Genomic DNA, 22,696 nt, shown 5'->3' on the forward strand with positions numbered 1-22,696 from the left:
AGGACTGTACAGAGCCCCAGATGTCTCTGTGGGGTTGGCAGGGTCTGAGGGAGATCCTCACACTCTGAGAGTGGGAAGCCAGGCAGTACAGCCTACGGCAACTCAAATGATGCTGGAAACCATCGTGAACAAGGAAATCTCACTGTTGTGGGGGAGAGAGACCCACTTCCCGAGCGGGATCCCTCCTCGCCTGCACCTGCTCTCCGAAGTACATGAGGTCAGTCAGTCTCTCTATTGACCAGAAAAGGAGTTTTCAGCAGAAATTGCTCCCCCCAGGTTTTGCCATTGCCAGACAAGCTGGGTATCTCCAGCCTCATTTCTGAGCAGCAGAGAGCAGGAGATGTTCCTGGGGCGTGAATCACCCTGTGCTATATGTTACCATGTAAACCCAGGCAGAACACCACCTCCTCTTCACTGAAAGCAAGGGCAACGTGAGAGGCACTGCCTCAGACATCTCTGCATCGTGTATGAAACTCCTTGCATCTGTTGTTAATCCTTTCTGGCCTCTACTCACCATTCCACAAGAGTGCAGGTGTTATGGAAGTCCCATAACATATTTTCCAGCTCTGTACTGGAGCTACATGCCTACAGCTGGGCAAATGAGTCTTGCTACTGAATAACTCTATAGACCCAACTGACTGTATTCACCAACTGTCCAATGATTTCATTAAAGCAGGAACTAAAAGTACCTAACTCGCATGTAGACATCTGCATTATCAAAAGCCATTTTTAGGTGTTTAAATACAGAACTGAACTTTCATCCCTAAGGATGGGTAATGTGAATCCCACACTTTGGGATCCAGTTACCTAATATGTCCCAGGAGAGCCTGCCTGGCCTCCAGTTGATGTTCAAAGAAAGCTTTGGTCTCCTGGAGGTCTTGAGTCATATGTCACAGCCCAATGTGGCTGTCTCTGATTTTCTAGGATGCCCTTCCCTACCTTTAGAGAAGTGGTTGGTCTCTTACCTATGTAAATTGTGATGTTCACTAAGAACAAGCCTTTAGAGTCACCAGGAGAAATCAACAGTGCCTATAGGAACCTGTTTTTCATCTACTGTAGGACAGATGAATCATCTCAAAAGGGATGCCTATGCCTTTTCAAAGACATATTAGAAGCCTACATAATGAGATCAAATGTAGCTATCTAAAACTGGCAGACATGATTTCAACCCGAGCACAGTTATCACATACAGCCTAGTCATCATCAAAACCAGTTCCCAAGTTCTTTTATGCTTTGTAGGGTGTTGGGCTCTACCCACAGAGCAAGTCGCTTGTGCCCTGTGTGGCTTTGGGCAAGATGGTGTCTCCCGCAGAACTGAAACTGAAGGCAAATTCTTAAACTCTGGGCCCCTTTACAATGTATTCAGAAGCCAGTTGAGGCCCTGCTGAAGAGCCCTAAGTTGCCTGTTACGCAAACAGCTGAAGCTCTCAGCCTTTCAGTCATGGCACAGGGGCTCCAGACGCAATTGAATGGTACTGCCCTTGCAGTTGGCCTCCTGGTGCTGGTTAAAGTCTCAGCAGAGGTCCATGACAGTCTCTGGAGGGAACAGCAGGGACCCCAGAGATTACCAGCCCAGACAGTGGTGTTTAATCTACTGCATAAACATAGGCAATGCCCCTCCATCCCCAGGAAACATGGTAGTCACAAGGCAGTACTGCTCTCATGTCGAGAGTCGGTCAGCGTCTACCTCTTTGTTTCCTGTTTTCCAGGACCAAGTAATTTTGACATATCCCTTCAGGGAGGATTAACCATACAGCAGAGCCCTGTGTTTAAGGCCATTCCAGCAAATCTGCTCTCCCTCTCTTTTCCACATTGCCCCTCTGAGGAATACCAGTGTTAACTGGCCACCAGTTGGACTTTGTATCACTGATCACAGTCCTTTGAATTTAGACGCTAGCTCAAATGCGGACATAGCAATCTAAATTTGGCTGTGGAAAAGTACATTTATGTCCTATCTACCAGCCTTCTGTGGGTGTCTCAGATACCTGAGGCTATCTCAACGGGTACCTGACACCCATGTTTAGGTAAAGTAGTCTCACCTTTTGCCAATGTATGTGAATGACTGCCCTAAATTTAAAGGAGATGTTACTTACTCCAGGGGACATGCCTTTGTCTCTCCACGGGACAACAGGGGCTAACAGCTTCTCAAGCACTCACTTTAATGTGGCACCTTCATTAATAATAATCTGGATCTTGATGTTTCACATTCTCATTCACACTCACGCTCCTCAGAGAACAGAGAATGGGTTTCAAGAAACTCAATTCTAATTGTAGAGCCAGCTAATCCTGTCTGAGACCCAAGACCTCCTGCTGTATCTTTTTGTTCCTCAGGCTGTAAATGAAGGGGTGGACCATTGGAATCAGGCTGATATCACTATAGGACTGCTTAACCATCGGGGTGAAGTTGCAGGAGAAGCGATTGATTTCATTGTGACCACAAAAAGTCAATTGTGACTAAAAAGTGCTGCTATTGCACTTGCAAATAATCCTCCCGTCCCAGATCCACCTGCTAGTGGGAGGCAGATCCTCCCATTCATCAGGGTTTCATAGCGCAATGCTCTGCATATGGCTGTATAGGGATCATGTGACATTAAAGCTAAAAGTTTAACACACTGCTGTTGCCAGAAAACAAGAGCAAGAAATTTGCATGAAGCAGCCAATAATGGAAATAGATCTTTCCCAGTCAGAAAGCTCGACAATGTCCTGGATAAGATAGTGGAAATACTGCAGACACCCAGGAAAGACAGATTCCCTTGTGAGGGTGCTGAACAGCCACCACAAGAGGGTGATGAGGGTGTTTCCAACCACTGTTGTGATGTAGCTCACTAAATGTAGCATCACTGTTGTGACGTAGCCATCTAAAAAATAGACATCAAGGGCTCAGTCCAGTTGTTTACACAAAGGTTCCCAAAGCTCTCTGAAATGTGTGATGGGCTGCTGTTCAGATGGACACTGACAGTCTGGAGAAACAGGCTGACAGAAATCTCAGGAGACAAGAGAACAGAACTAAAAATAGAATACACATATCGGAGCTCTGGGGCAGCCTGGAGAAGGGAAGGCTGAGGGGTGATCTTGTTGCGATCTGCGGCTGTCTCGTGGGAGGCTGCAGGGAGGAGAGAGCCAGACTGTTTTGGAGGTGCACAGAGACAGGAATGGGCAGAAGCTGGAGCAAGGGGAACTCCAGTTAGACAGTAGGAGTAATTTTTCACCGTGACAGTAGTCAAACACTGGAACAGGATGCCAGAGTACTTGTGGGATCTCTTGGCCAGGAGGTTTTTCTAAACGAGGCAGTCCTTCCTTTAGGCCACTCTGAACCTGTATGCTAAATATACTACATTGGGTTAACACAGAGAGGTCACTCAAAGAAATACTAAAAGGTAAATGCTGATGAATGGTGTTCACCTGCAAAGGTCCTGGATTCCTGTTGAAATAGATAAATATAAATCATCACTAACAAAACCATTTGGATGCCTGGCTAACACCACAGGAGCCAATCCAGTTCAATATGCCCTAGCTCTTAGAATTACCCAGTACCAATATATGAGAAGCTGGGAAATTAGTGAAGACTCCTGTGGGAAAGAAGGTGTTTTTTTGAAGTTGTTCAGAGAGTAGCCAGGAGAAGGTGGGGCTGGAAAGACAGTGCGCGAACACATACTGTGGAGAATCAAGCCTGCAAACAGTCTGTGCCTTCTTTTGCTTCTTCCCTTCTGTGTCCTTCTTTCCCCCACCCTGATGAACTGATGGTCATAACCTCACCCTACATCAAACATTTCTATCCGTTCCCACGGCTAAGAGCAGAGTTTTCTTCCCTGTGACCCCAAAGCATGGCCATGATACAAATGACCAACAGTGTTAATAACAGCAGTGCTGTTTCCCAAGGAGAGACGGAAGCCACAAAAAACCCAATGGTTTGCAAAGAACCTGTGGCAGTGCTCAGCGTCTCATCACTTGGCACATTTGTTGAAGGATGAGAGAGCCAAAAACTGATGTTTCACTTGTTCACACTGAATCCATCTCAGAAGACTGTAAGAATAAGTAGAATTGGTAAAGACAAAGAACACACTGGGCAAAAATCTGTACAATGATATTCATGTTTAAACAGAGAGAATTTCAAATCGGGGGGAGAACAGCAGAGGGCTTTTGGAGCCTGTGCCCTCCTTGTGGTCTTTGGGAAAGAGAGGAGTGCCTCAGGACTCCTAGAGAGTCGTGGCGGTCTGTGGCCAGTAAAAGAGTCAGAGAGTTTTGGCTGCTCTCGCCATTGGTGTCAGTCCTGGAAGAGGATGGGCTCTCTCTTCGAGCTCGAGGGGAGTGGGCTGTTGTGTCTGCTAAATCATCTGAGATGTTGGAGGTACCTGGCTTTGGAGAAGATGCTGATTGCTGCCAGGGAGCTGCAGAATTAACTCTTCTGTGTAATAATAAGGTGGTAGACAGGGTCCCGAGGCTCTCAGGGGTAGCACTAGCTCTTTCAGAGTGGGCACAGGGCTTTAAAGGCTCCGTCCGATTTCCTGCAATGTCTGGGAAGAAGGAGAGTGGCTTTTGACTACCAGGCTTTGGAGGAGGTATGGGCGGCCTTGCAGAGGTGTTGACTTGAGTGTTTGGTAAAACAGGTCATTTTCTCTGGCTCTCATTTGCAATCCTTGGTTTTGTAGAAGATGATGTTTGCCTGAGAAATTGCACAGCGGCCAGCTGTGGTGAGTCCTCTGCCTTTTGTGTTAGCACCTGAGGGAATTTTGGAGGTGCTGTTTCTGTGGGTGCTGGCAGAGGAGTGGCATGCTGCCTAATGTGTTTCTTGGGCAATTCTGCTTTGCTGAGACTCATTTCTCGTTGAGGAGAAATCTTCTTGCCCATCCCTTCTGCTGTCGGCTTTCGAGCTTGAGAAGAAGCCTTCAGATTTCCTTGCTTATACACCTCAGCCCAGTCAATCTGCGACGTTAACTGTATGCCACTGCCCTTCAGCTTTTTAAAGCCCAACACCATCTCCAGGAGCACCTTTGTTACCAGAACAGAGCTAAATCCAAGTTTCTCTGAAAGTGATCGTTCATTCTTATACTTGCGTAGTATGTGCCTGACCGCCTTTTCCACAAGAGACTCGATAATCTGCTCTTCGTTTCGGAAACGCTTGCCTCCTCTGAGCTGATTCTTCTTCACCACCCTTTTAGCAAGCTGGCTCCTTGGGGGCAGATGAGGTCCCGCCTATCCATATGTCCAGTTGCCAAGAGAGAATCAGCATGAAAAATTTTTTTTATATATTTCGTTACAATTTGGAATGTGAAAGATAGCAAATATTTTCTAAACATGAAGACCCCTTTGTGGTGGTTTTTTTATTGGTAGTAGTGGCTTCTGATTAACTTTGGTCAAAACCAGAACCAGGCTAAACTCTGCTCTTGTTTGGGCCATGCCCACTGAAGCCAAGGGAGCAAGGTGGGAGTGGAAAAGAGCAAATGGCCTCTTATGCTGAAGACGTGACAGAGTTTTGGTGTGACAAACCAGCTGATGGGATGTGGGAGTCTAGACTAAATCCACACAGTTAAACAGTCGCTTTTTGAGAACCATCATTTTGGCTTGTCAAAGGGCTCCCTGCCCCAACTCTCTCATGACCAGCAGCTTTGGATATTGAGCGGACCTCAGCAGTGTGAGGCATCAGAGACATCTGTAACCAAAAGTAGCATCTTTGCCTTTCAATCTGTCACCAGTCATGGATGCTACAGCTCAGCTCAGCCTCAGCTATGACTTAATGTGTTTTCAGTCCACATGAGAGACACTGGAAGAAATGCAGCAGAGAAAAAATTGCCCTCTGAGGGATGGAAGTAGAAAAGGGATTAAAAGTCAGTCTCAGTGAGCACTGAAGTTATCATCCCCCAGTACAGGAAGGCTGTTCTTGCCTCACCTTGGGACTGTGTATGGTTGTTGGCTCAGGGGTTCATGTGAAGGCTTATGGAAGCGCTATGGCGACAAGAAACGTGACTCCGGCAGCTGCCTGAGCCCCGAGACAGCCTCACTGAAGTCCTCAGGCCTGTCTACCTGGACTGTCTTGCTGGAGACGATTTTTGTATCCCATTTCCCTGTAGAGCTCATCTTACATTGCTACCTATGCCAGAAGTGAATCTGCCTTCAAGATAGACAGCACAAGACATGCACCACCTACTGTAAAAGCAAGAGCTGCAGTGACATCATGCACACGTGTCTCCACTCTGCCCATAAAGCACACTGTCTATCGTGCGACTACTCCAAAGGCAGTGTTTCAGGGACAACCCTAAGAATACCTGAATTTGAAGACTACATTGTTCTAGTGCAATGTAAAGGAGCAAGATGTGATTCTTAGGCAGACATTGTAGTTACAAATCATGCAGATATCATGCAGAGTTGGATGGGATACCAAGAAAAAACACCTGCAACATGCGACTGATCCCAGGATGTCATTTTGCTTGAGCTGGAAAAATAGAAAGTTACCTGGGAAAGTGGAGGGTTTTCTTCGATCCTCTCCAATTTCTTGGCTTTAAGTTTCTGCTTCCGCAGTGGAGGTGGCTTGTTGTTTAGCCTAGGTGGAGGTTTCTCCAGGGGTGGTCTTGGAGCAATTTTAGCCAGTGGAGGTGGCACAGATGTAGGCTTAGGCTGAGGTTCCTCCACAGATGGTTTTGGTTTGCTCTCCCCATGTCCCCAGGATTTGTCAGGGAGGTGGGATCCTTCTTCCATTACTGCACTGAATACTTGGACAACAATGTCCTTGGTGAGATCTTGGAGGGCTGAGAATAATGCTGTCTTTTCTTTGAAGAAATGAGGAGTGCCAGAGGGAAACTGGCCTTGATGGTCCTGAGAAACTTTCGGAGGGGCTTGCTTTTTTCAGGACAGCTGTGATTTCTTTTTCACGTTCTTTGCTAGCCCCTGGTGCAGATCTCATCTTGGTCCTGTGAGACAGAAATTCAGCTGCCTTTTCATGAACAGTCTGCAAGAAGAGGGAAGAGGATGAAAATCTTACCAGAGTAAGCCCGTGAAGCACAGAGACTCAGTGAGGGAAGGCTAAACTAGGCAAATCCCATCTCTAGTTTGAAGAGGGGCCAAAGCCCAGTCTGAGGTCCAAGCCTCAGTGAGTTTTAATGACAGGTCTAGTGGAATCCAAGTTTTTAACTGGGCAAGTTCAGATCTTGCCCCCAAGGCGGACACCAGGTCAGGCAGCCCAATGTCATGGTTTGGACACCACGGGATGCTGCTGAGCACATGCTCTGCCAACGCTTGCAGAGAGCTGGGCAGTGCTGTGAGCACAGCTGAGCTCATGACATAGGTGGCACTTGTGCCTCCCCAGGCTTGAGGGCAGGATCATGAGTGTCAGAGCCAGATTGCAGCTTTCATTCAGCCACACATTCAGGGCTACCAGTTCTTGCAATTTGAGTGTGATTTTCCCAGGGGATTTGCTTCAAGCCCCACCCTCCAGAAATGAGCAGACTATGGATTCTAAGAGCTTCTGTTCTGGGATAGTTGTAGCTTCATAGCTGTGGGAAAAAACCTTGACAGCTTCATCCAAGTCTACTCTGAATAGCTCAGAAGGTAGCAGAACATACAAAATCTCTCTGCCTCTGTCCTTATTTTAAAAACTTGTAGACTTTTACTGTCTGGCTTCTGGGGGGCTTTAGATAGCTAAACACCATGACTCTAGTTTAGAGCAAAACAGCATGTACTTGCTCTTCTTCCAGGATCTTGTCCCATGCATTTGTCCCGCTTATAGCACCAAGATTGTTCTCTGGCCATGTGCTGACATGCATGAATCTGAAGCTTATACTCAAGGCTCTGTGGAATGAGGGTTTTTCTGTGGAGACAGAGCCTTTGCCAGATCCCCCTCAGGGCCTCCCTGTAGCCCAAAGAGGAGGAATGGCCCAGTACTATAAGCAGCCTGTAGGAGGCACGTGCCTTTAAGAAAAGTGCCTCCTGCTCACGCTGGCGTTCGGCTTTCAAGTGATGAAAGTCAAGAAGAGAAAGTCTCCACCACCTTCCTTTCTCAATCCCTTACACCCCAAATTCACACTGTTGGGTGCAGAGAAGGGCATTACACAGAGCTGGTCGTGTATGCAAATAATGCAAACCCCACAGGAAGGGGCTAAGGCTGAGATTTTGCTGCATGTATCTCTATACAACACTATACATTCAGTTTCCAATCAAATCAGATCACAGTCTTTGTGGCTTTGCACTCTGGGAAAAGGCCCAGGGCCCCACGATTTAGAAGAGAGAGACAGTTGGGTGAAAAGCCCTCACCACTTCCTCCACCCGCTTCCTGTCCTTCCTGCATGCAATTTTGGCAGCAGACGGGTCCAGTATTCTCCACTCCAGGTCCTGCCCAGCTCTGGTCATGCATTGCTTCTCCCAGTGCCCTCCTAAGCTGGAGGTGGCAGGGTAGTGGCAGGAGTAGAAATGGCCCCTCTCGCTCCGACAGGAACACCTTTGACACTCAGTCTCTGGGCTGCAGCTGGGCTCTCCATATGCCGCCATGACATCCTCTGTTTTCTGGGTGGTTTCTTCTATGACTGTCTGGAGGCTGTTAAACACCTCCCTGTCAGCGAGGAAGTCCATGAAGCTGGCAAATTCCTCGGCAGCCGGGTGGGAGGGGGAAAAGCGAGCATGCTGCTCCTCTTCCGCTTCCTCCACGGTGTTCCTCTCTCGGATGCTCCCAGAAGAAACGTCTCTGCCACAGCATGACTCCTGTGGGTCTTGGCATCCACCACATGCCCTCAGTCTAAGCTGGACTCTCCAGTCGGTGGGCTTGTGGAAGGACATGTCTCGCTGTGAAGGAGCAAAGCAGAGAGTCATTCAGGAGGAGACTGGAAAGGCTAGAGAAGCCGTCACTTGTCGATCACTGACTATAGCCCTCAGCATGGGATTGGTGTTATAGCTCCATTGTGAAGCCATTGCAGGGAATAACCATGCTCTGGGGAAAGGCCTGCTATCCTAATGAGTGAAACGAAGACCCTTCCCATTCCCTTCTTGCCTTCCCCTTGCAGATTTCTACCTTGTAGATGTATGAATGCACTGCACTACATGGGATAAAAGAGTTGTTTGGTCCTCTTTTGCAGACATGGGAAATATGATCAGCCCCAGGTCACAGTGTGAGGTGCAGCCAACTCCAAGCTTTATTTGCTCGAGCTGTTGTTTGCTGCTGTACCACTTCTGGTAAATCAGTTTGTGATACTCCGTGTCTAAGACTCTGCTTCAGGAAACTTAGGGTCAAGGAACTTCTTTAACACCGCAGTAGCTGTTTGCTTTGTCCTCACTCAGCATTATTCGATTACCGCCACTTAGGCAGACTCACCACAAGTATTCTGTTTCAATTTCACATGGTTTTCTGCTTATATTTTCTGCTTCCAACCTCAACCATTCTGTGATTCTGTGATATCTCTCTTGCCAAATTGTCAATTGTCACGGATCCCAGGGAGTGATTCGCATAGTATATCGTGGAGCACCACCCCGAGGTCCCTCGGTTCATTCCCTTTTAACGGTGGGTCTAGCTTCATATTCAGGGGGATTTGAGGGGGACAAAGGATCATCTTCTCCTAGCTCGCTATCATCAGGATCACCCCACATGTCTCCATCCCAATCTTCAGGGCATACTATTAGTTTCCTAATCTGTACAATGTCAGGGGGGCAGGGAGCCCCCATAAGCATCAGCTCAACCTTTTCTCCCAACTTCTGTCTTTTCTCCTTTTCCTCCTATAACTCTTTCTGCAGCTGCTCAATTTTCAAAGACAGTAACAACTCAGCTGCCTTTCGCTCTTCTATTTCTTCCTTTAGGTCCTGCTCCTCTTTATTTTTATTCTTCCTTTCTTGATATGCAGCTTCTGAACAGGTACCTCGCATCTTGCAGTTAATTCCTTTCCCTTTTCCATCCTTTCTATGGCCCCTGGTCACTTTTAGGTATTCTTCAACAGCTTCCCAATTATGCCAATTGTCACGAGCCCATTCTTCTGAGAAGTTGGGACTCGGGTTCACTCCATGCCTCCCGAGATAATTGGTGATACTACTTGCCATCCTGCCGACTACACCAATTTGTTGCGGATGAGTGATGCACTTCACTCATAAGAGAGAAGCAGCAATATGTTTTATTGAGATAAGAGTGATTTAACAAGGTTTGATGGCAAGGTACACTCGGTTATTTACTGCATGGAGGGTAAAACAATAACTACATATAAGGTTCAAACCAAATTGTCAAGGAGGCCCTCCCGTTGAGTCACGAGGTTCAGAGTGGACCCCCTTGCTTTCCAAACTCCTTCTCAGAGGAGTCTGGGTGCGCCTGGATCCAATCTTAGTCCCAGATTTGGTCAACGGTTTATGTCTAAAGGATTATGTGCACAATCAATCAAAGATGCAACTTAGCAAAGTTTCAGTGCACTATTAGTCACTTAGGGAGGATCTGCTGCAGGTAAGGGATCTCCCAGCCTCGAGGAGTGACCTTGAGAGGTGTCCCTGTTCAAGAGGAGATCCTGCCGTGCAGCCCGCTGCCATGCAGTAGAGCTCAACGGGCTCTGGGCTGCCTCCTATTTACGGGGTAAGATGATTGACTTGTAGTCATATTTGCATGCCAACTGTATTTGGGTTGGTGCATGCTCAATTAGCCCTTGGCTATCGTGCTGTTATCTGTCTCCCCAAATTTCGATTTGAACTGGGTGCAGCCATCACAACTGTTAGTGATGTTTATCGCCTGAGCGGGGTTATGCAGAGGTCTGGCTGGGGTAGGGGGGAGCACACTGTCACCGTTTCCTGCTTGGGTTTTTGAAGGGGAGGCAAGGAAAGATGGGATGGCTTTAGTTCTTCCTCTTCCCGTCTCTTGCCTGAGTCCAGAGCCATCCCAGCACCACTAATAGGCAGGAAGTGTTCCCTGGCAGCAGCTTGGCTGGAATTTGCAGCCAGCCTCTCTAATCCCTCGGTCACTCTCTCCAGGATTCTCCTGGCCACCACACCTTCAGTAGCCATGGCACTGACCTTGCCTCTGGGAGAAGATCTGCAGGATGTTTCCAGAGCAGGCAGCTTGGTTCGACTTGTAGATCCTGATGTTTTACCTGCGGAGGCCTCCAGGCCTCCATGTGCCTGCCTAGCTGCCTTGGTTGGCAGAGGTGGTAAGTCAGGCAGATGTGGTGTCTCTGCTCTTGCACAAGTCCTGCCAGGCAGTGTCTGCCTGTGTCCCAAAGGAGCCTTCCTTACAAGGCCGATGGAGGAAGGCACATGATGGGGGTGATTGCATTGGTACGAGGGCCCCTGAAGCACAGGGAACCTCAGCCCCATGTCGAATGGAAGATCATGGCCGAGTATGGCCCGGCTGAGCTTGGCCCAGAGCTGCTCTCTGCCTCTCAGCGCAGAGCTCACGGGGTCTGTGTGGGCCCTGGAGCATCCAGCTTGGTGTGCTTTGTCTCCGAGAAAATCCCCAGGCTAGGAAGAAATACCCCCTTGCTGGAGGAGCTCATGCCCCAGCTCCCCTTCCCCATCATCCTTGTGCTCTCTCTGCGGGTCCCATCCCTGCTGCCTGCCTCTCCCTCCAGCCCCATCACTCACCTCTCTCCTGTGCTCCTGTGTGCCTGGAAGCCCATCCATGGGCTGGGAGCAGACGTTTGCCTGCCGCTCCTTGCCCATCTCCAGGATCTTCTTCCAGAGACCTGCTACTCTGGCACCAAGGGGAGCTGCTTCCTCCTGATCGAGCCGCTCTCCTCGGAGTGAGGACCTCAGGGCTCTGGCCCCAGGAAAGACACGGTCACCACAGGGACTGCCCCATCACAATGGCCTTGTGGGCACGACGCCACTCCCATCACAAAGCCCTGGTGGTCGCCGTGGGGACCTCCATCAAAAAGCCCTGGTGGTTGCCATGGGGACTCCCATCTCAATGCCTTGGTGGTGACCATGGGGACCCCCATCTCAATGCCTTCGTGGTGACCATGGGGACCCCCCATCAACAAAGCCCTGGTGGTCGCCGTGGGGACTCCCATCACAATGCCTTGGTGGTGACCATGGGGACCCCCATCTCAGTGCCTTCATGGTGCCCATGGGGACCACCCATCACAATGCCTTGGTGGTCACTGTGGGGATCCCCATCTCAATGCCTTGGTGGCCACCGTGGGGACATCCATCACCACATCATTGCCTCCAAGCCTCTTGTTCCAGCTCTGAGCCCGGCTGCGAGCTGGGATCTGCAGAGCAGGACAAATTTTCCTCTCCCCAGCTCAGCGCTCCTTGGGCCTTGCAGAGGCTGCCCTTCTTCAGACAATCCATTGCAGAAATCCACTACAAGGCCACCCCTGTTGGTCTGCCCCCTAATCCTCACCCATACACTCTCGAATGCCTCACCGTCCATCCCTAGGCAGACCTCCCTGCATTCCCACTGCTCTCTCGCGTTTCTCTTCCCCACATCACCCTATACCTTTTCATTGCCATCCCACGCCATTACATCCTCACTCTTCTTTGAGTCACCCTCTCCTCCCACTCACTCCCACTTTAAGGCTCTCTTCACCAGCTTGGCCACCTGGTTGACCATCAGGTTGGCAGATGGGAACAGTCTCCTTCCAAATGAAGCGTGACAACCTGCAGCTTCACTCCCTCACTGCGGGCTCGGCTTCAGCACCTCCTCCAGCTGCTGTAACCCCAGGCCAGCCTGCAAAGCAGGTGTTCCCCTCTCCTGTGATCCTCTTCCTACTCATGGGGTTTGTTTTCAGACAGAAATCCCTCTCATCACAAAACTGCAAGGACTGGCATGGGCTGAAAGCAGGACTGTAGGCGATGGACCATGTGCTGCTGCAGCATGGTTTTACACCCCCCTCAGCTTGATGTGACATCAACCCCCAACCTGCTACCATAAAAAGAGGGAAAAAAAAGCTGAACTTGTGTGCTGAGCTTCAGAAGATGGGCTTGTTTCTCCCCACGCTCATTTACTACCCTCGAGCCCTCTGCCCTGTGGCTGCACTGAAGAGCCAGGCCGCAGCCTCTTGACTCTGCCCTTTCCCATCGTGCCCCTGGGACAGCCAGAATGAAATTAAGCCCTTGAGATTGAAGGGTGGGGGAATGGAGTTAATACCATTAATTAATTGCAATTAATATACAACCTACTGACTTTTATTTAAGAAAAAAGTTTCTTTTCTGTTCTTCCCCTCAATTTCCTGATTTTCCCCATAACAGGAGAGCAGAAAAATCCATATCTTTTAAAAGGGCTCCCTAATTTTACATACCTGCCTTCTGCACCTTTTAAGCACCCTCTCTCCCCCCCCGCCTCCCCCCACACACCTCCTTGTTCCTTTCCTTTGCTTCAGCAGCATGCTAAGAGCAAGAAAGCGTAAGTGGGGAGGGAGAGAACAAAAAAGAGATAACAAGAATGAACATCAGAGGGAAGACAAAAGAATATTATGTATGGAAATGCTTGCAAGCCCTCTCAGACACACAGAAGAAATCATTTCCTTCCAAAACCTGTACACTGAAAATGAACTAAAAAGTGAACCAATTCTGCATCCTTGTGGAATTTAGCGCCTAGAGTTGCCAGAGACACACTGCTGTAATGATCACTTTTGAGATGACAAAGCCTTCCAAGAGGCAGCCTAGCCTGCAGCAGACCACTTCCAGGACCAGGGCAGAGCAAGGCAGGTGTCTTCACTGTGCTCCACTTCTTATCTTAGCCAGCCCTCACTTTTAATAACAGGTTTCCAATCAGGCTTTACAGGGTGTGACCTACAGGGACAGTAAAACAGCAGAAATTATCACTTGTGCACTTTCACATAGAAGCAACACACATGAGGGAAGGGATAGTCATGAAAAAACTGCTATCAGGGTACATGACAGCAATATGAATTACGGTATCCGAAATGCAGAGTTAAAACATGACTCCTCAGGACATATTTCTTCTTCTTGCACCAGTGCATGCTCAGATCTGCACGGCTGCTGCTGCTGGCAGCATGTTGGGTGCATCACTGTGCCAGGGCCAAGGCCACCCCACAGGCACTGGCTGAAGCCCCCATCCCTCTTGCACTGACTCTCTCACGCTCCACGGTAAAGCGGCAGTGTTGCATCACAGTGCTCTTGTGCCAGTGCTCTGCTGGCCAGCGGCCCAAGCGTCGAGGGTATCAGATGTACAAAGCGTCCGCAGAACAAAGCCGATATCCTTAACTGCACCTTTCCTGTCATACAGAGAACATCGGCTGTCAATATGCTACCGAATTTGACTTACAAAAAAATCAGGGCGTCAATTTTAAGTGCAAATCCATTCCTATCAAAATCCATTCTCGGTCAGCACATGCTGGTACTTCAGAAGGGAAAACCCAAGGTGACAAAAAATGCCTGTGTGCTCCAGTCCAGCTTTTAGCCAGAGGCACATTTCATGCTGATCCTTCAGTCACAACTCACCAGCATCGGTCTCCCAGCAGACAAAAAGCACAACCCAGCCTTCTCCCGGCAACATCCAGGGGTAACTACAAACAGGGTGAACATGGGCTGCGGAAGCTCTGGGGGAAGGAGCGGCCCCGGCAGGGCAGGGTCGTTCCCCATGCAGAGGGGCTGCGTGGGGCAGGGCTGCTCACAGCTCCCGCTCGCCCCCACGACACTTCCCCAGGGGCTTCTCAGCAGGAAGCGCAAGGCAGGGATGACACCAAAGGCAAGGAGCTTCCCTGAGCCTCTGCTTCCAGATCCCTGCTGCTGCGATGGGGGGAAGGGAAAGGAGCCCGAGACTCTGAAGCCCACAGAGAGACCAGCAGGTCTGCGAGGAAGCTCAGAAAGTGCCTTCACACCACTCTGCCCACAGGCAGCACCAGCAGCACCTCTGCTGGCTCCACCACGCCTGCTGTCACCTCCAGCCTGGAGCCACCACAAGCCTAGATGCACCCGCGCCCTCCCCTTGCAGCTGGGACGGCGCTGACAAACAGCCACCGCAGCCGGCACTGAGCCGCGGGGCCGCCAGCACAAGGGCGCAAGAGCCAGGGGCTCCCGCGGGGCCGGAGGCGGCCCAGGCCGGGCCGGGCCTTCCCCAGCAGCTGCTCACACACACCGGGCCGCGGCGGCTCCGGCTGCCCCCATGCGCATAGCCGCTCGCTCTGCCCAGCCCGCGGCCCTCGGCCCTCGGCCCTGGCGTGGCAGCTCCCGGCGCTGCAGCTCGAGGCTCCGGGCGGCTCCGCGCTGGGAGACGCTGCCCCGCGCAGCACCAGCCGCCTCTCGCCCCCTCCCTCCCCGCAGGGCCCGGGCGGCCCCGCCCCCGCCCCTCACCGCCCTCCTTTGTGCCAGTGCGCATGCTCCGCGGGAGGCGGCACTTCCGGCCCTGTGGGGGGCGGGGCCTGTGTATCCATGGCCACCGCCCCTGGTGCCGCCGGCCCTGCCCCCACTGGGCCCCGCCGCGGCGCCGCTCTCAAGGCCGCGGAGAAGCAGCTGCGGCAGCGGCGGGTGTTGTCGGCTGCTGCACAGGGAGCCCGGAGCGACGCTGCGGCCCGGCGTGTGCTCGTGTGGCTGGAGCCTGCGGCGGCTGCTGCCGGCTGGGGCCAGGGCGGAGGGCAGGGAGCGAGGGGGAGCAGCGCCGGGCTGGCCCTGGGCTGCGGGAGTTGTGCTGCAGGGGAGCGTTGGTGGGGAAATGCTGCTGCTGGGGCGCTGCTGCCACAGGGCCCCGCTCTGCCCCGGGGCCTGGGCGAGTCTCCGCAAGGGGATGCACGTGCATGTCACGGGAGCCCTGGGAGGCTGCGGCCTTTTTTTCAGCAGTGGGCGAACAACCCAGGGGCCATCGCAGCCTTTGGCATTATCTGCCATGAGCGGGTGGCCCTGAAATTTTGTCTCCAGCAGCAGCCCAAGAAAGGGGCTGGAGGGGGGATCCCAGAGTGTCCCTCTGCTGGGAGAGCATAGAGAAGCGTTGGAGGCTGGCCCAGAGGAGCCACCTGACCATAGAGATGGTATGGAGGGTGTCCCCTCCAGGTGACCATAGAGATGCAGCATGGTGTGTCACAGACTGTCCCTCGCCATGGAGACCATTGAGCCGGCACGGGCGGAGCCAATCCCAGAAAGTCCCCGAGACTCGTGACCCTCCTGAACTCCCGTTCTCACCGAGCTTTCCTTTCCACCCCTTCTTCATCCCACGCTACTTTCAGTGCTACCTCCAGGAGAGAAATGTGATTGGTTCCAGTTTCCTGCACATGTTACACATCACAGCAAATACAGCCCTTCCCTATTTCTGGGGTTCGACCACAGGTGTGAAACACTGGTGCTGGCTGACGTTCAAGATCTTTTCATGGTACAAAAAGCATTCCCAGCTTTTACATTTGTGATGCTTTTCCATGTAGCCTGGGCACCTCTCTCACAAAATCCTGGACAAACCATTTAAAGACTAATAGCCAGGGCCTTGTGCTGCCTCAGATCTACACATCAGCTTGCAATTAAGGCACCTTATTCTTGTGCCTGTGTTGTCTGCAGTCTCACAGCAGGCAGAAATGGCAATAATGCAGCTATGGAGATGTTTGTGCAATGCCCAGCTTTTTTTTTACCCTTGGACATGATGAAGATGTGTTTAGTAATGTGTAACAGATCCTCAGACAACAGAGTTTTGCTTAGCACAACTGTCCTGTTTATGGACCACCAACAAAACAGTGGCCATTGCCCCTGCTATTTAGACTGACTAAATAATGCTACTTTCTGTGGGTGGTTTAGAAATGGAGGGTAGATCATATGGCACTGCCTGTCCAACCCCAGCCACTTTTATGATAAAGGCTTGCAGATGGAAAGTCTGATCAGAAAAAAAACAAAACAAAACAAAACTCCCTTTGACTCTAGGGGATCACTGACCCAAACACTTATAAGATCTTGGTATTTGTATTGCTTAAATCAATAGTGGGGAACTAGAACGATGTGTGCTAAAGCTGGTCCTTCACGCTGCAGCCCCAAAGCCTCTGTGCCCTTTGGGAACCACAAGGTGACAGAGAAGCGGGACCTCGACATCAAGACCAAGTGGCTGCAGCACCTCCAAGGCCTGCACTGTTAAAGGATGCTGGATCCAGTGGAGTTTTGAATAAAGGATTCCTCCTTCCTGGTCCACTGGAAGGGAAACTACTGCACTTCTCTGTTCCCTGGTCCTGCCAGCAGCGAGACAGGGCATGTACTTCCAAGAGGCATACACACACTCTGTACGGTCATGGTCGACCACCAAAGAATCAACTCCAGCAGGGGCGCAGTACCTTTACAGGCACCACAGAGACGTGAGCAGCACTCATAAACATGAACGATACAAACGGCCTGGTCCTGTTCTTACTCACCAGCTAATCAGACTCAAAGCTTGCAGGAGACCTCACATGCACCCTCGCACGGGTGTCTCTGGTAGCTGACTGCCTTGACGTCTGCAAGCCTTCCACACATGCACTCATGCAGAACAGCGAGCACGCTCACCCAGAAAAGAGCTAGGAAAAGGATTTAATACAATGATAGGCTACACTGCAGAGAGCAGGTACACAGCCTGGCCAGACAAGTGTCCTTGCCAGCAGCTTGCTTACACATGACTGGCCCCCCTTTTATTCCCTTTGCCTCCATTTTCCCATGCTGCTTCTTCCATGATGCAGCTTGATCCCTCCCTTTCTCCAGCTTTATCCCCTTTGAAATAAACAGCCCATCTTTAAGTATTTTTTTCTTCACTGGTCCCAGTTTTACTGCCTATGTACTCAAGTTTAATATTTCTGGTACGGTTAGCTAGGTAACCCCTGGCTCATGTGGTGCATCTGATATCGTTACCTCGGTACTGCTGGTGCTGCAAGAGTCTACTCCCCGAAGGATCCCCAATATGACAGTTATGTGTGACGATTGGCCTTTTCTCATATAACTCTCCCTTAAGCACCGCTGAAATCCAGCCATCCGTCACCGTGCTGTCTGGAACTTGGCAGGGTCTCATTCTGTTCCCTGCAGTGTCCAAAGATTTCTCATAGCCACTAGTTTCTCACGCCCTGTTCAGTTATCTCAACTCTGAGGCAGAGCCTAGTCGTCTGCCTGCATACCCTAACCCTGTGTTGCTGGTGGAGCTGTGGGTCTGGATGGGAAGACCCAGGGCCAGCACATCCTTCACTGTGGTGCACAAGGACCCACCCGGAGCAGGAAGACCAAGGTGCCCAAGAGGGCCCAAGTGCTCTGCTGGGCTGAGCTTTGGTCACCCAACGTGCCATAGCTTCCCTAGGGTCCCACATGAGGAGATGGATTTTCCTATAAAGAGTTCACCCTTGTAGAATTCCCTTCGGAAATGGGACACTCACACAGAAACTTTAAAAGAGCTGTTAAGGGCAATTCTGCCCCTCAGAGGCCCTAACAAAATGAAATGCTGATTAGAAACAACTGCTCAGGAGTAAAGCAATGGCAATGCCTTCCCTTCCTCTGTGCTTTGTTTTTCCCTGTGGAATGGAAAATAAAAGGAGAAAAGGGATCTCTGTGTGTTGATTATTTCTCTAAAATATGTTTCCTTTTATCAGTTGTACATGCTTCTGCCCATCTCTTTGCCATATAAAGATATGGATAGAGACAGAAGTGTAAAATAAGGGGGGATAGGGAGGAATATATAATTTCATTCATGGACAAGAAGAAAAAAGTGTGATAGAAGCATACATAGTTTATTTGAAAAACATCTTGATGATGAAATAATCCTTCAGGAAAGAAAACAAAGGTAGAAAATGCCTAATTCTCCAAGAAGAAATATGATGTTCTTTTTTTTTCCTTCGGGAGAATGCATCCTAGAGTCATCAATGGAGATAGATAAAGCAGGGCTTTAAACAGTGGACATGCTGACAGTACCTTACGAAAATATGAATTTTTAAGAAATCTCCCTCCAGAGTGAATAATAAAACTATCGTCTGCAGGCTATCATTGACAAATCAATGAGGCTGTCTTCATCACACTAATGAAACTGAGAAGTGTATTATGGATTTGAATCCAATGAATTTGAACCCATTGTAGTGTCTGAGCTTAATTTTCATGTTTAGCATCTTCTGTTATTCAGGGAAAGTGTTCTGAGCTTTTCTCAACAACCCCTGGACATTGCCCCTGGAGTTTTCAGCTAAATTTCCTGAGATGACTTATGAAAACTTCCTTGTGTCAGCATGCACTGGCAGTCTATGTCCCACTCCTAAGAAGTGTGTGTGTGTGTGTGTGTGTTCAACATTTTATCAATATTTTTTAGATTTTGTTTATAATAATTCCCTGCAACCAAGGCACACAATTCACATTCCTTCCTTTCACTGCTACAATCCAATGAGAAAATAAATCTCCTGAGGCACTCATATTTAATAGCTATACATATGTGTGTGTGACATGATATATGATACATAATTAGAATTGCTGTCATGAAAAGCATCATGACTGGGAAAAAGCCGAACCTTTGCACGACCAATGGCTTCCTTCAGGGCCACCTTCACAGTCTCGTTTCTGAGACTGTAGATGAAGGGGTTTAAGAATGGGTACAGGACAGTGTTCAGCAAAGCTACAATTCTGTTGTTCTCCAAGGAAACCCCTTCTGAGGGCCGTGCATAGAGAACAATGCAGCATCCATAGACAATGGCTAAGGCAGTGAGATAGGAAGAACATGTAGCAAAAGCTTTCTTCCTCCCAGATGCTGATGGCATGTGCAGAATACAGTGGAAGATGCACATGGAGGACACTATGATTAGACATAAGGAACCCAGCACTACAAGCAATATGAAAATGGTGTCTACTTTCCAAAGCAGGCTAGCATCAGAGCAGGACAGTTTGAATAAGGGGGAGTTATCGCAAAAAAAATGGTGGATCTTGTTGGGGCCACAGAAAGCCAGCTCTGAGAGCAAGACCAGGCGGTAGCCGAAGAGTGTGAAGCCTAGGACCCACGCAGCAGCAACCAGGTGGGTGCGCAGCTGCCACTTCATGACAGCAGCATAATGCAAAGGTTGGCAGGTGGCAACGTAGCGATCAAAGGACATGACAACAAGGAGAGCAAACTCTATAAAACCCAGGGCAAAATAGAAATAGGATTGGGCAAAGCAGCTGCTTAATGAGATTGGTCTCCTTCCAGAGCTCAGAATCGCCAACAATGTGATGGTTGTGGAGGATGTGAACCAGATTTCCAGGAATGCCAGATTGCTGATGAAAAAGTACATGGGAGTTTGCAGGCGGTGATCTACATACACGAGGAAAATGATCATTGTGTTCCCTGCCGCTGTTGTCAGCTATATGAGTAGAAGGAGCAGGGAGAGAAATTGCTGTAGTCTTTGATCAAGCCCTGAGAAACCCTCCAGGATGAACTCAGCAACTATAGTTTCATTTCCTGGTCCCATGTCTAATTTCAGTACATCCTGCTGAGACAGGAGCATGAAGAAACAAGTGTGAGAATTTCACAGTCTCGACGGGAGGGTAGATCCTTCCTTCTTTGCTCCCTTGCTTGCTTCCTAGGTAGCACAGACAGAAATATTCCTCTCAGCCATTCATCGCACCCTGATTTCTCCACTTCACATTTACAGTCCTCAGAGATTTTACTGTCTTCTTTCTACCTTTTCCAGCCACTCACAAAGGATTCTTTCTCAAGAGCACAGTATTGTAAAGAGGTTGTGAACTAGTTCATGCCATGCCTGGGAAATTCCCTGTTCACTTAGACCTATTGCAAACATCCATCACATCTCTGTTTCAAAAGCCAACCTAATCTCCTGGCAAAAGTACTTACTATTATCTACAGATGCCAGTCCATCCATTTAGATAACTATTTGGAAAGTTATTCCTTCTATTTTTCGGTGCTTGCCTTTTTTGAGTTGGAACATCTGTGAGGCTGTTGCTTTCAAAACAAGCCAGTACTGAGCATCTCTTCTGTAATCCCCTGCTTTCTTCCACATCTTCTTCCTCTCTGTTTCTCCAGAAACACTGAGGAAACATTGTTATTAAATGTCCTGACCTAAATGCCTTGCTTTCCCTTTAGGGGAGGGGGGGGAATCTTCTCATCTTAAAGAACTTAAAGGCTGTCCTTTTGATTATTTGACATAGGAAGCATCTGGAACAAAATAATGCTAAGCAGGGTGATGTTTTAGATGTCTAAAAGTCAGGCACTTCAGTTTGAGCAAGTTAGCTTCCTCCCATCTTGTCAGTGCAGAGAGGGAGAAGAGTGTCTAGAAGAGACTGGTAACACTTCTTTCACATGCCAGTTATAGTCTGGGAGGACCCAGCCTCTCTCTAGAGCTCTCTCTTTGCCTCCATTAACAAAATAGGGACCAAGGGAAAACAAGTGCAGACACCAGCTGCGCACAGGCACCTCTAATGAAGCTGATGAAACTCACTACTTCTGTCTCAAACCTCTTAATTTACTAAGTAGCTAATTTCTTTTTCAAACCAAAGAACACGTCTAACAGCAGGAAGTCCAAGGAAAACATAGGCAATAAATACTGACATTTTTCCCTCCACCTTTGCATTTGGTTTTAGACATATAAAGGAAAGGAGCAGATGACTCCACAAATAGGATGCTTCAAAAATGCAGGGGCAGAGGGGAGAAGGAGATGATGGGTTTCAAGGAGTGAACCAGAGGTTCTCCACAGACTGTGTTCTTAGTCTGCTGGATGTCAGCTAAAATCATGCTTCTCCTCAATGTACTTTCTTAGAGGAGCCTGCAAAGCTGCTGAGAGCTTACAGCAAAGCAGCTTCTCTGCTCACCATGGAGGTAACCATCTTGAACCCTTTCATCAGGCTTTGGTTGGTTCAAAGGATTTGCTGTATTCAGGCCCCTCGTAGGCAAAAATGGAGCTACCATATGCAGTAGTGACGATGGCAGTGTCACCGGCTATGCTGGTGAAGAAGGCTTCATATGGCTTTCCCAGAGGGTATTCTCAGGATAGTGCATCTAGTGCAGGCATAAGACACAGGGGTCAGTGTGAAGGAGCTCAGCAACACAGCAGAGGAGAGAGCAAAGCTCACGTTTGAAGGTAGCTGGTGCCCATGCAGGCTGCTCTCATCAAAGGGATGAGGCCACAGAAGAAAGAGTCTCTTTACTGGGGACACAGGGTACCTTGGTATATAAGATGGTGGGGCTGAGCAAGGATAGAGATGCCATCAGCCAATGGGTAAAGATGAGTGTGGAGTCCAACCAGGGCTTCATAAAGATGGTACAGTGCGATGGATTGCAAATGGCCCCACAGCAATCAAAAGACAGCACAACAAGCAGGTTGAACTCAGCTGTGCCCAGGAAGATGGAAAGCAAGGTCTGGAACTGGCAAGCAGCTGTGGGATGGTCTTAATCTCCAAGATGAGGCTGACAAACCTTTTAGGGGCAAAGGGAACCAAATATCTGAGAAGAAGGCGCTGCTGGGGAAGAGATACGCTAGGGGCGGAACTGGTTGAGCCAAATGATGGCTATCATGACCATATGCCCCATGGCAGTGAGCAGATAAATCACCCACGGCAGTGTGAAGAAGAGGATTTGCATTTCATGAGTGACTGGAAAGGCCTTGAGGAAGAATTTTCCCCCTATGGTATGGTTGGGAGGATCCATTTCAGAAGCCAGTCAGATGAAGGTGGGACAAGAGTAACTAATGTCATGTGTGGTGAAATTCGCCTTGCTGCCTTCATCAACTTTCCCTTCCCTTTTCCTAGTCCTACTTTTCTTTCCTGAGGTGGGAGACCAGAACTGCACAAGGGATTCTCATTTTCTCTTTGTTTATATCCAATGCCATGAAATAAAGGTTGATTCATCCCACCTGTCTTTAGACACAGGAGACAACTCTCCTGCCTCACTTGCTTG

The sequence above is a fragment of the Apteryx mantelli genome, chromosome 7 (assembly GCF_036417845.1).
Source record: "Apteryx mantelli isolate bAptMan1 chromosome 7, bAptMan1.hap1, whole genome shotgun sequence".
Classification (NCBI taxonomy): Eukaryota; Metazoa; Chordata; class Aves; order Apterygiformes; family Apterygidae; genus Apteryx; species Apteryx mantelli.